This window comes from Microtus ochrogaster, unplaced genomic scaffold (assembly GCF_000317375.1).
Source record: "Microtus ochrogaster isolate Prairie Vole_2 unplaced genomic scaffold, MicOch1.0 UNK14, whole genome shotgun sequence".
Taxonomy (NCBI): Eukaryota; Metazoa; Chordata; class Mammalia; order Rodentia; family Cricetidae; genus Microtus; species Microtus ochrogaster.
The window spans coordinates 5,077,106-5,090,369 of NW_004949112.1; positions in this window are offsets into that span (position 1 = coordinate 5,077,106).

Here is a 13,264-nt window from a genome sequence, read left to right on the forward strand (position 1 = left end):
CCGAAATAACAACACACAAATTGTATTCATTTAAACACTGCTTGGCCCTTTAGCTCTAGCCCTTACTGGCTAATTCTGATATCCCAATCAACCCATCTCTAATAATCTGTGAGCACCGGTCTTACCGGGAAGATCCTAGCCTATGTCCATCCTGGGTCGGAGTTTCATGGCATGTGTCTGCCCGGGGAGCGGGGCATGGCGTCTTTCTGAGGCATCTGCCCCCGAGAGAAGAGCTGTCAAGTCTGAGCTCACTTTCTCTTCCTCCCAGCATTCTGTTCTGTTTACTCCTCCCACCTATGTTTTAACCTATGAGGGCCAGCCAAGCAGTTTCTTTATTGCTTAACCAATGAAATCAACAGATTGATATATGACACTCCCACATCAAACTTCAGAATATGGCATTTAAATGTTTTAAGAAGATAGGTCTTTTCATGACCTGAGACACATCTGTTCCTGCCAGCACCAATCTACTTCAAGAGGAAGATGGGCATCAAATAGGTTCCTTATGGGATTTGCCAGTCATTTGGGCAAGAAACTGCTCTTGCCTGGGCTGCTTCATGGTATACTGTAAAAACTGGACATACAGGAAACACAGAGAAATTACTGCTAAAACTTGACTAAAGCTAAGATGATCCTTCAGAGTTCCAGCTACATGAAAGAGTCTGCCAGACATTCTGTAGGACAGAAAAATGTGACAGATAAACCGTCAATATAGATGGAACTGTCTTTGAAATTTCTTGCATCATGGAAAAATCTGCTGGATACTATGTGCCTGTAGGCTGAATATGGGTGCTCCAAAGGTGCAGAAGAACTTTGGGTGACTGTCCAGGAAGCAAGATGTCTCTGTCAATTATAGAGTTTTGGAAGTTTCTTAAAATGCAATTCCTGTTTACTTAGGTAATATTATACCCTTATGGAGTCTTTGATGGAGTTGAAGAGTAGATAGTAATAACATAACTTTCCTTAGTTACTATACAAGATTATATATATATTGTAACTGCAATTGTTGCTTGATACCTGTTTTGTTATATGTAATTTTACTATGTTAAAATTAAAACCTTCTGTTTTATTTAAATAGAAAAAGGGAGGTAATGTGGGTTTCCCCTCTGTGTTCTGTGATTACCATTGGTTAATAAAGAAACTTCCTTGGCCTGTTGATAGGGCAGAACTTAGGTAGGTGGTGAAAACTAAACTGAATGCTAGGAAAAAGAAGAGCAGAGTCAAGGAGAAGCCATGGAACCTCTGCCAGAGACAGACACGCTGAAACTTTGCTGGTAGGCCATAAACTCATGGTGATCCACAGACTAAAGGAAATGGGTTAAATTAAAATGTAAGAGTTAGCCAATAAGAATCTAGAGCTAATGGGCCAAGCAATGATTTAAATAATATAGTTTCTGTGTGATTATTTCAGGGAAGACCAGCCTGGAACCAACAAGCATCCTATAATAACAACACTAATCCTTCTTCCTAAAGATTCAATTTATTTATACATCTTTCATTCAAAAAAATTCTTGAGGGCAGGCAATTTTTTCTTAATGTCATTTCTAGAAACTGGAGGTATGTCAGGTACTCACCATGTGTTGAAGAAACACTAAAGTTAAAAGAAAAAAATTTATGTCATAACTGAAGACAGAATAAAACTGCAACAATGAAATAAATATATTTTATATTTCTGTAACCAAAGGACTATAATAATTTATCTCTGCCTTCAATGTGTCTATAAACTTGACAATGACAATCTGTGACCTTTTTCCATCAGAGTTACATCAAAATTTCTAAAATTTTTCTGAAGTGTCTGTTTTATCCTTGTTATTATATTGTGTGTGTTGGTAACTCTCCAATAATTTTAGATTTTCTTTTTGTCCTTCTATAATTTATTACTAATTTAATTTCCATAGAAGCTAAGGCAAGTATTATGTGATTTCTTTTTATTGAATAAATAAAATGTGACTTGGCACACAGTGTAATGTCTGTTATTTTCAAAGTTACCTGAGAGTTCTGCTGTAGTTTAAAGAACTCTGTAGTTATTCAGAGTTGCTGCCTGGATACAGGCGAAGGCAGCATTTTTTAGATCAACTAAGATATCATTTTTTTTTAAACAGCAAGACCTCTCTTTCTTATTAGATTGATGGTCTAGTCTCCAAAAATAAAGGGAATATGCTTCTCTCTGTGGTTCTGTCAATTTTTGCCTCATGAATGTTGGTGTTATCTTCTTTGGTATATACCTAGTGAGAGCAATTATGTCTTCTTACATTATTGACTCACTCATAATTAACTGCACATTTCTGTTTCTATAACTCTGTAACAGCATATTTTCTCTCTGAAATTAATGTTATTACTAAGTTATAGCTTTGAGTGTGTGTTTATGTGATATAGCAACATGAGCATTGCGATTATAACAATCTGACATTCCTTCACTTTTTGAAAGTAAAAACAATTTGTTTTATAGACAGCCTTTTATTTTTACTAGTAGTCTTTTTCTTGTTAACTGTCCAACTTCCCTGTTTACAGTGAGCTGACAAAGGGCAGGATTAGGCTTCACACATGAAGCTCTCCAGGCACCCAATGTGTTCCCAGATACTTTGCTGTGGTTGGTGGTTAATATCTACAACAAATGGCACCAACTGCTTAAATTCAAACTCGGCTTCCTCAATATCCTGTCTTTAATCTACAATAAATGGATATTCTCATGATAATTGTTACCTTATAGAAATTTGTTGTCTAAACTATTGCAAGTATATGATAAGCTTCATAGGCAACAAGAAACTCATTCTGTGTGTGCAGCCTCATCTTGCCCAGTCTCCATCACCTGATACCTAATGAATACCTATGTTTTCTATGTTAGAGAAATACAAAATGAAATATATGATTGAACAAAGAAACACTCCTTGTGATCTTTCAATATTGTTGTGTTAGCAAGATAGCATAGAGTCAAATATGACTATAAAGAGAAAGCAAGATTCAGGGTCTGTCTTAGTGACTTTTCTGTTGGTGTGTGTTGGTGGCCTCTTATAGTTATTGATTTGAAAGATTGTTTCTTCACTATAACTTTACAAGAAAAGGACAGAGAAAAATTTGTCTTTACCGTGCCTACTTATAATAATTCTCAGCCTACTAGGAGATATCAATGGACTATGCTTTTACAGGGAATTCTCAATAGCCTCATAGTGGGCACCTATTGTTGTTGGGGGCCACTCCTTTGTCTCAGCCACCTGGCTATCTTAGCCCCAAAATAACCCCACAGAAATTATATTAATTAAATCACTGCTTGGCCCATTTGCTCTAGCCTCTTTTTGGCTAACTCTCACATCTTGGTTTAACCCATTTTTTTAAATCTGTATATTGCCATGTGGAAGTGGCTTTCCAGGTAAAATTTCCAGTACCTGTCTCTGGTGAATCCATGGCATCTCTGACTCCACTCTTCTTTCTCCCAGCATTCAGTTCTGTGTTCACTGCCTACATAAGTTCCTCCCTATCAACAGGCCCAAAGCAGTTTCTTTATTAACCAACGAAAGCAGCACAAAAACAAAAGGACTTCCTACACCAAGGTGACTCAGAGAAAAGTGTTTTATCTTTACTTATGTCTCTGCAAAGATGAGAGTCCATCCTCGTGAGAGGAATGTCAGCAAGGAGCAGGCATGGTGGCACAATGGAAAGTTGAGAACTAGATTCTTCAAAGTCAGAAGGGGCAGCCTGGAAGTGGCACAGATCTTTCTTCTCTTAAAGCCTGTGACATAATTTTGTCTACCTAATCTGAACCACCTAAAGCTTTCCAAGCTGCACCAATAACTGGATTGTTAGAATACCTGAACCAATGGGGAAAATTTTAATCCAAAACAGTATAAGGTTTCTATTATCAGGGGTTTAGGAATCCCATGAAGGTAATGGTTAGTTGAAAAGTTGGAAGTAGTGCAGTGGTACAACTTCTTTAATAAATTAAGACAGCAGAATGTACATTGTAAAGAGGCCACTTGTTCATTTCTCAGCCACACAGACTACTAAACTAATCACACAGAAACTATATCATTTGTAACACTGTTTGGCCAATAGCTTATCATATTGCTAGCTAGTGCTTACATCTAGAATTAACCCATTTCTATTATTTTATATTTTATCCCATGATTTGTGGCCTACTAGCAAGGTTCCAGCTGGCAGTTCACATCCTTACCCTCTAGTTGCTGCATAGCCTCTCCCTGACTCTGCCTCCTTTCTCCCTGCATTCAGTTTAGTTGTTCTTGTCTATCTCTACTCTATTGTATCACAGGCAAAGGCATATTATTAATTCATTAATCAATATAATCAATACACATACAGGAGGACATCCCACACCATTTTCCCTTTTCTATTTAAATAAAAAGGAAGGTTTTAACCCTAACATAGTAAAATTATACTTAATAAGTATTAAGCAATAATTACAGTTATAATATTTATATCTACTTTATCATAACTAAGGAAAACTACAACTATACCTATCTATTCTTCATCTCCATCAAAGACTCAAGAAGGATATAATACTACCAAAGTAAACAGGAAGTGCATCATAAGCAACTTCCAAAACTCTAGAATTGACAGAGACATCTTACTGCCTAGACAGTCACCCAAAGTTCTTCTGTAACATTGCAACATCCATCTTCAGCCTATAAGCCTATAGTATCCTGTACTCTTTTCCATGAAGCAGAAAATTTCAAAGACAGTTGTACCTTCTTTAGGCAACTTCAGCAGTCATTTTTCTGTGGTTCCTGCATGTCCAGTTCATACAACATAGCATCAAGCAGTCCAGGCAAGAGCAGTTTCTTACCCAAATGACTGACAATCTCCATAAGGAGACTCTTCGATGTCCATCATTCCCTTGAGGTAGATTGGTGCTGCCAGGAACAGATGTGTATCACTGTCATGAAAAATTCTAAGTTCTTAAAACATTTTAAATGTTATATTCTGCAGTCTTTGAAATATTTGAAGATTATCTATCTTACTGAGATGTGTCTCTATATATCTAGAAAAACCCAACAAACATGACTACAAGCTTGAATATTATGGATGATTACTATTTACCTATATTTCTTAATTATACATTACATTTTTGAATGAGCTACAGAAACACAATACCTTAATCAAGAGCAGAAATAGATATATAATAAAATTGGCTTTAAATTTTTATCAATAAACCAAGACCATACCAATGCAAATCTTTATAGCAGATCTCCTTTTAAATGTAAACAAAAATTTAGAAACAATATTAGGGAATATGGGCATAGTTCTCTCTAAATGGCTTCCTACTCTTTGTTGGGCAAAGTAATTTTAAAGGATGTTTGTGGTGTCCTTTCAGGAATTCTTGGCCCATCAAACCACGTTAGTCTGGAAGAGATCCATGGGTTTTCATCTTCTATGGGAACAAAAGAAGAACCTCTTTTCTAAAGCAATGTATTCTTTGACTCAAATTTTGAAGTCTAAAAACATTTAAAACATATGTTGCTTTAGCTTAGCAGTCCCCAGAATCAAATGTCTCTCTGCAGTCAAAAAACTCAAAGAAAACACAGTAATATACATAATCTAAACTCTCTGTGTATATCCCATCTTTATATGGCTTATTTTTCTTTATTCCTATTACCTTTTCTACAAGCTTACTCTGAATCTTTAACTTGTTTTATTTTTTAAAAAATCATTTGCTTCTTTTTATAGCTCTCTATACTTTTTTTTTGCTTCTCTCTCCCAGACTAAATACATTCATCCAATACTTATATAGAAGTCTTTTTATCTAAATCTGTCTTTATTGTTTATTGTCATCATTTTCTGACCAGGACTGCTTCTTAAAATGCAGGTATAGCCAGGCGGTGGTGGCGCATGCCTTTAATCCCAGCACTTGGGAGGCAGAGGCAGGCGGATCTCTGTGAGTTCGAGACCAGCCGTCTACAGTGCTAGTTCCAGGACAGGCTCCAAAAAACCACAGAGAAACCCTGTCTCGAAAAACCAAAAAAAAAAAAAATACAAGTATGGCTAGAGCCAACATGACCCTGCCTGCTTGTTCTACCCAGTCCAACATGGCAGAGATTAGTTCACTATCTCTGAGACTGCCTGGTGGGAGCCACACTCCCATCTCAATTCTGGTAACCAATTGGCCCATGATGCCACCAAATAATTTGCAGCACACTGCCCACAAACCCCATTCAAGTGCTTGGCCTCCTGAAAGAGCCAGAGTTCATGCTGGAAGCACAGACCAGGAAGCTACTGTTTTGAAACCGCATGGTTCTTTTTTTTTTTTTTCCTGCTACTGCTAAATCAGAAAAACTTCTCTTAAAAGAGCCACTTCATTAAGCCATGCTTAACTCTTTTCTTTTGTATCTAGAATTCCTTTTTTAACTTTTTTCAGATTTTAAGTAGATATAGTCTACCATTCTGGGGCACCAATCTGTTGTAAAGAGGCAGCGTTTTCATCTCCTGGCCACCCAGACTGCTGAAATAATCACACAGAAACTAAAGTATTTGCAATACTTCTTAGATAATAGCTAAACATATTGCTAGTTAGCTCTTACATCTAGAATTAACCCATTTTCATTATTTTATATTTTACCCCAATGCTGTGGCATACTGGCAAGGTTCTAGCTGGCAACTGCACCTTTACCCTCTGACAGCTACATGACATCTCCTGACTCTACCTTCTTTCTCCCAGCATTCTGTTTAGTTTTGCCCATCTAGCTCTACTCTACCCTATCACAGGCCAAAGCAGATTCTTTATTCATTAACCAATAAAAGTAACACATATACAGGACTTCTCACATCAAATTTCTATAAACTCAAGGCAGGGAAATAATCAAGCATATAGCAGTGCATTCATAGAATATCTTTGGGCTCAATTTTGAGACTCAGCTGGATAGGAATGCTCCATTCTGAAAGAGGGGACATTGGAGGAAATACAGCGAGGTCATCCTGGTTGTAATGTGACATGGCATATGCCCACAAAGAACAAAAGCATTTGTTTCCCCTGGTCTCTCTGAATGTGAAAAGGTATATCACCTGCAGCTTTGCAAACCATAATGGTTTCTTTTGTAAATGAAACAGAATAAAGCACAAGAGTAGACATTTCAAAGCTTTTGTAGAAGTTAAAGGAAGAAATCTTGCTATGTTGTATTGTTGAAAAAGTTGAAAATTATGAGAATGACTAAGTGAAAATAATGCAAACCTTTCACTATTATTAATACCATAAAAGACCTGTCCATCTTCTTCTTACAATTCCTTCACTGTGCACCCTGGTTACTCAATAACAGATTGGTAATTCCACAATAAATTTATACAAAGTTCAGAAAAAATATTCAGTCATTTTACTTTAATGCATTATAATTGTATTATAACAGCTTATTAGGTTTATTTTGTCTGCAAACCCTTACTCATATCCCCAAGGTTCACCCATGCAATGTTCACTGTAGTTTTGTACTTAGTCATGATGTAATTTTTGCCAAGGAGAAGATATAGAGTATTCCATTCAGGTTTCCTCATCTGCCCAGACTATCCTGCTCGCTCATGTCTCTAGATGGCCTGTTCTGGGATAGATTGAGTATAGACAATAACTGTGAAGCTGGTGTCTCCATGGCTCTTGAACTATACAGATAGAACTGTTCCTAGTTTACTGCAGATGTTCAAAAAGGGTCTGATATGATACACCTAGGACAGTATGCCACACAGTGTGCGGAGGAGCAGGAGTCTCTTATGCTGTACCCATGGCCACAGTTATAATATATCCTGGGGTAGAATCTGTAACTCTGACTGGAATTACTGCTGTCCTTAAAGCAATATGTTTGTTGAGCTGTAAAATCAGCTTCAGCAAGAAATGTTGTTGAAAGCTCACCAACTATTTTGGGTTTTGCAGATCAGACAATAGAGCAATAGATCCCATCTGTGAAGCAGAAGTATAAGATTTTATTTTCACCTGGGGAAGCTGTATTAGCTATAGTCTTCTTTCTTTACCAGACTCAGAAAGAAACTCACTGAAGAGTGTAAAGTATATAAGGTTGAGAGACAAAACATAGTTTTGGATGGCAATGTGAGTTAGGATAGACAGTGAAATAGGTGTAAGACTTTGGACTTTCCAAGATAGGATAGATAATGGAGTATTTTCTCTGAATTTGTCAAATGCAAATGGACTAAATATCATTGATGTATTTATTTCCCATATATATTGATTATGGTTATTGTACTTGTCTTAAATAATTTTTCTTATAATAGTTATAAGCTCTTTATATTAGACAAAAAAAGGATTGTGATAGTATGCTTGTGGTCTAACAAATAAAGCTTGCCTGAAGATCAGAGTGCTGAGCTAGCCACACTAGTTAGCCATAGGGTCTATGCAGTTGTGGCACACACCTCTAAACCCAGTACTAGGAAGGAGGTGGAGACAGGAAGTGATATGGCTAGGTGGAGGGAGAAATATAAGGCAGGAAGAGATAAGATGTCAGGACTCTGTCTGAGGTTTAGCAGAGACAGCATTCAGTCTGAGGACATTTAGAGACAAGAAACCCTCTTTAGTCTGAGGATTTTACAGAGGTAAAAACTAGTGGCTGACTGCTCTGCTTCTCTGATCTTCAGGCAAGCTTTTTTTTGCTAAATCACAAACAAAATATCACTATGCCCAACTTGTAAACATTCTATCCATCCATAATAGCAAATATGCATTAGTTTTTTGATAATTTACATAAATAAATAGTATGACAAAACAGTCTATGCAGTCATTGCATAGTCATCTTTATGTGATTGATAGGACTTGGATAAGGATTCTATACAAAGAGACTTCATATAAAAACAAGCAGTTGAAAACTCACAACTAAAAAACACACATGAGGAAACATTAAGAAGTTGTAAATGAAAATGTTCATTGAAACTGAGAATAGCCACAACATGTTGTTGAGAGATTGGTATGTGGATGCAAGCCACAGTGTTATTGAAGAAATAGTCTCATTGAATCATATAGAGATACTTTATTAAATTTTTGATTTATGTCACTTAGAAACAGAGAGAGAGGGAGAGAGAGAGAGAGAGTAAAAGAGAGAGAGATTTCTATCCCTCAGTAGTAGAGGTAGTAAGAAATAATTATTCACAAAAGGAGGGGGGGAAGTACCAATAAGACTGACTGAAATAAAAAAAGACATAGATATATTAATTATGACATTAAAAAATCTCCGGTGATAGGATTTGTAGCCTCGTTTCCTAAAATATCCTACAACAGAGAAAATCTCCTTACATGTCTTATGAGGCCAAAATAATAAAGAGCAAGGGAAATGTTTCCTTCCGGATCCAAGCTGCAAGGAAAATGGAGCTGTCCTGAGGTGGTGCACCTCCTTTATCTTCTTGCTCTTCAGAAGCAGGCAGCATGCAGAGGTGGATTTGCATATCCCACATGATCATTTTAAAACAGGTAAATTGTTATCTGTTCAAATTGTGGCAATTTTTCTTCAAAAATTTGGAACAGAACAAGGAAATGCTTTTTGAGAAAGAGATTACAGTGTTAATTCAGAGGTAAATTTTTTCCTATAAAATTCTAGCATTCAGACTGCAGCATTCACGACCTCACTTCCGTCCACCTAATTTATATCCATAAAATCTTAAGTAGAAACTGTTATTTGTCTCAATGGGAAAGAGCCTTGAGTCTGTCTCTCTTCATAGCTTTAAACTTTTCCTCAACAGCTTAAAGAGCCAGCAGGGTATTGCTTCTTAGATTCATCTGTATGAATTAAACAGTGGTTGCTATTCTGATCTATATCACTATACTTTTAGTGACTTGACAGCCTTTGGAGAGGTCTGTAAATGTTACTGAAGAACCTACCACACTTCACCTCCAAAGAAGAGTGAATGGCTAATGCTTGAATTCCACTCCCAATTTTCCTGAGTGCCCCTTTCCTTCTAAACACCCATCTGCTCAAGTCAATTATCCCTTGCATACAAGCATCACTCTGATCAAAGTTGCACATCAGACTGAATGTGTGTCTCAGTAGGGTGGATACTGCCCTATGTTAAAGTCCTGCCCCCAATGCTGAGAGGGAGGAGGAGGGGAGAGCGGGAGCAAGGAAGGAGATATCTTGATCAAGGGAGCCATTGTGGGACTGGCAAGAATCCTGGCACTGGAGAAATTCCCTGGAATGCACAAGGATGACCCCAGCTAATTCCCTGAACAGTGAGTGGTAGAGAGGGTGCCTGAATTGGCTTTGCCCTGTGGTCATATTGATGACTGTCTTGAATGTCACTGTGGAGCCTTGGTCCAGCAACTGATGGAACCAGATATCCACAGTGGAACACTGTGCTGAGCTCCCAAAGTTCAGACAAAGAATGGAAGTAGTAAGTCAAGACCATGATGGGGATACCCACTGAGACTTGTTTACCTGAGCTAATGTGATGTGAGAGTGTCATATCAATCTGTTGATTTCATTGGTTAAGTAATAAAGAAACTGCTTTGCCTGATAGGTTAGAACATAGGTGGGTGGAGTAAACAGAACAGAATGCTGGGAAGAAGGGAAGTTAGGCAATAGTCATGCCTCTCCTCTCTGGCGCAGATGCCATGCCGTTCCTCTCCAGAGCAGACACGATGGAGCCAGCCACCAGGTCTTACATGCTAAATCTTTCCCAGTAAGACACAGATTATTAGAAATGGGTTAAGCAAGATATGAGAATTAGCTGTTAAGAGGCTAGAGCTAATGGGCCAAGCAGTGTTTAAAAGAATACAGTTTCCATGTTATCATTTCCGGTGTAAAGCTAACCATGTGGGAGCCTGGCAGGATGAAAAACAGGCCTGCCCATAGCTCCTTCAACACTAATGGGAGCTCATACCTCTTGCCTGACAAGAAAGGACAAAACTAGGCCCTCTGAATGCAGGTGATAGTTGTATGGCTGGGGCAGACTGTGGGGACACTGGCAGTGAGACCAGGATTTATCCCTACTGCTTCTACTGGCTTTTGGAGCCCATTCTCTTTGGAGGGTTACCTTGCTCAGCCTGGATATAGTGGAGAGGGCCTTGGTCCTTCCTGGAGGCTGTGTACTGGTCTTTGTTGACTCCCCATAGGAAGACTTGCCCTCTCTGAGGAGTTAATCGGGGGTTTGGTGAGAAAGCAGCTGTAGAAAGAAATGGAGGAGGGGAGGGAATGTAAAATGAGAAAAGGTGGTAATTTTAGAAAATAAATTGAAAAAATCCTGCCACTAAATAATAATGAGCAGTTTAAATTGACTACATACCATGCTAGAATCCTTACTGTGTTGCTCAGGCTACCATGATCTTGAAAATTATGGATTCAGTAAGATGCAGATAATTTTCAATTATCAAATGCAACCAATATATGTTATTAGCTTTCAAACTATTGCTCACCTAATCAAAGAATAGGCACTTGCTGAGCTGAACTACTGAGAAAGGCTATGGAAGGTGAGTACATGCTAGGATACAGCTTTTAGTCTGAAGCCTTTTGGAATGTGTTCTGAACACATTACATTCTTTTATCTCTTTTCAGCTCATTTCTCAAGAGTTGAAATTCTGTAACTTCTGTAAATAAACCACCCCAATGGACAGAAAATTTCTTATAACCTGTTTTTCTTCTCCTGTTATGTCTCTTCTACACCCTCCTCCCTTTCTTCCTTCATAAAATTTTTTTGCAGAGTGTTTCAGTGTTCACGTTTGTTGGAGCACCTTCCAGTGTTCTGTAGCTCTGGGGTCTTGGCATCTTGAACATACTCTGTGGAAGGTGGTGTAACCGGCAAACCCACTGACACTCAGAGAACTAAGCTAGTGAAGACAATTTTTAGCTTATTGTAAGCTTGCCTGAACTAGAGTAGATTATCTATGACTCAAAGACATCTGTATCACTAATGGACATCAGAATTGTAGTCACTGTAAATTACCAGTGCTCTTCCAAAAACCCTATGGAAATTTTCCTTAAACCCCAACATCAGGAGGATGGTCTGCTCCTATATTACAAAAATGACAATAATAAGATTTACTCATTTCTGTGGTAGAAAACCTCACAGTCTTTTGGTGTGTTACATATGTAAGCGTTACAGTAATGTCAATGTTTTATTTTAATATAAGTTACTCTTATTTCACATTGATTTGTTTCATATATATATACACATATATACACATCATACCATCTTAAGATTATTGCTTAAATGAAGAAAAATATTTATCTTCTTGTCTGTTTTTAGTTTTTTAAAAATATTTCTGTTAATTCTTTGAGAGTTTCATGTATGTCTTTAATAATATTCATCCCCCACTTCTTCCAATACCTCCTCCCAAATCTACCCCTAATCCTCAACTTCATGTGTTCTCTTTTTATTAAGTATCACATAGCATCCAAAGTATTCTGCAGTTATATCCTTGTGTTCCATCATCCTCTTCTGATGTTTTCAGGTCACCAGTACTCACCTGAACACTATCTATCTATTATCTATCTATCTATCTATCTATCTATCTATCTATCTATCTATCATCTATCTATTATCTATCTATCTATCTATCTATCTATCTATCTATCTATCTATCATCTATCTATCAATTATCTATCTATCTATCATCTATCTAAATGTATATTTCAAAAGGTACACATAAAAATACAGTAGGCAAGGTAGTTGAAAGGAAAATACATCACTTTTCTAATGAGTTATATAATGGCCATGTGAACAGATGTAGTCTGGCAATTTAAAAATAATGAAAAGAGCATTTTTTAAAAATGTCATGTCTTTTTCCTAATAAGGTTTTATCTGTCTACATTTCTCTGACACCTGGAAATGGAGTTGAGTTATTTAGCTTCTGTATCATTTGTTGTTAGTGGTGATTGTGGATTATCTGGTCAACTTTACTTCAGAAGGTCACTACCTCTGAGAAAATTCTATTATTTTAGCACCTAAGAACAATTTTAAAAACCCATTAGACATACTTTCTGCTTCCAGGCCACTAAACTTGGCAGGCTTGCCCATCAGCTCTTAAAAGTGAACTCTAAATGAGGTCAGTGGCTTCCCAACCATTTTCAAACTGCTTGGTCAGAATCATCAAGAACTATGTGCACCATTCGCAGTATGGAATCATGTCATGTTTAGTCAGAATCACAAGGATTAAAACATACTTTACTTCTCAAAACTACTTAAAGAATAAATAACTCTTCTGTTTCTATATTGTGAAATACATTAAGGAGTATAGGTATAAGCTCTTCTTGGAAGTTCTGGTAGAATTCCGCATTGAAACCATCTGGTCCTGGGCTTTTTTTGGTAGGGAGGTTTTTGATGACAGCTTCCAATTCTT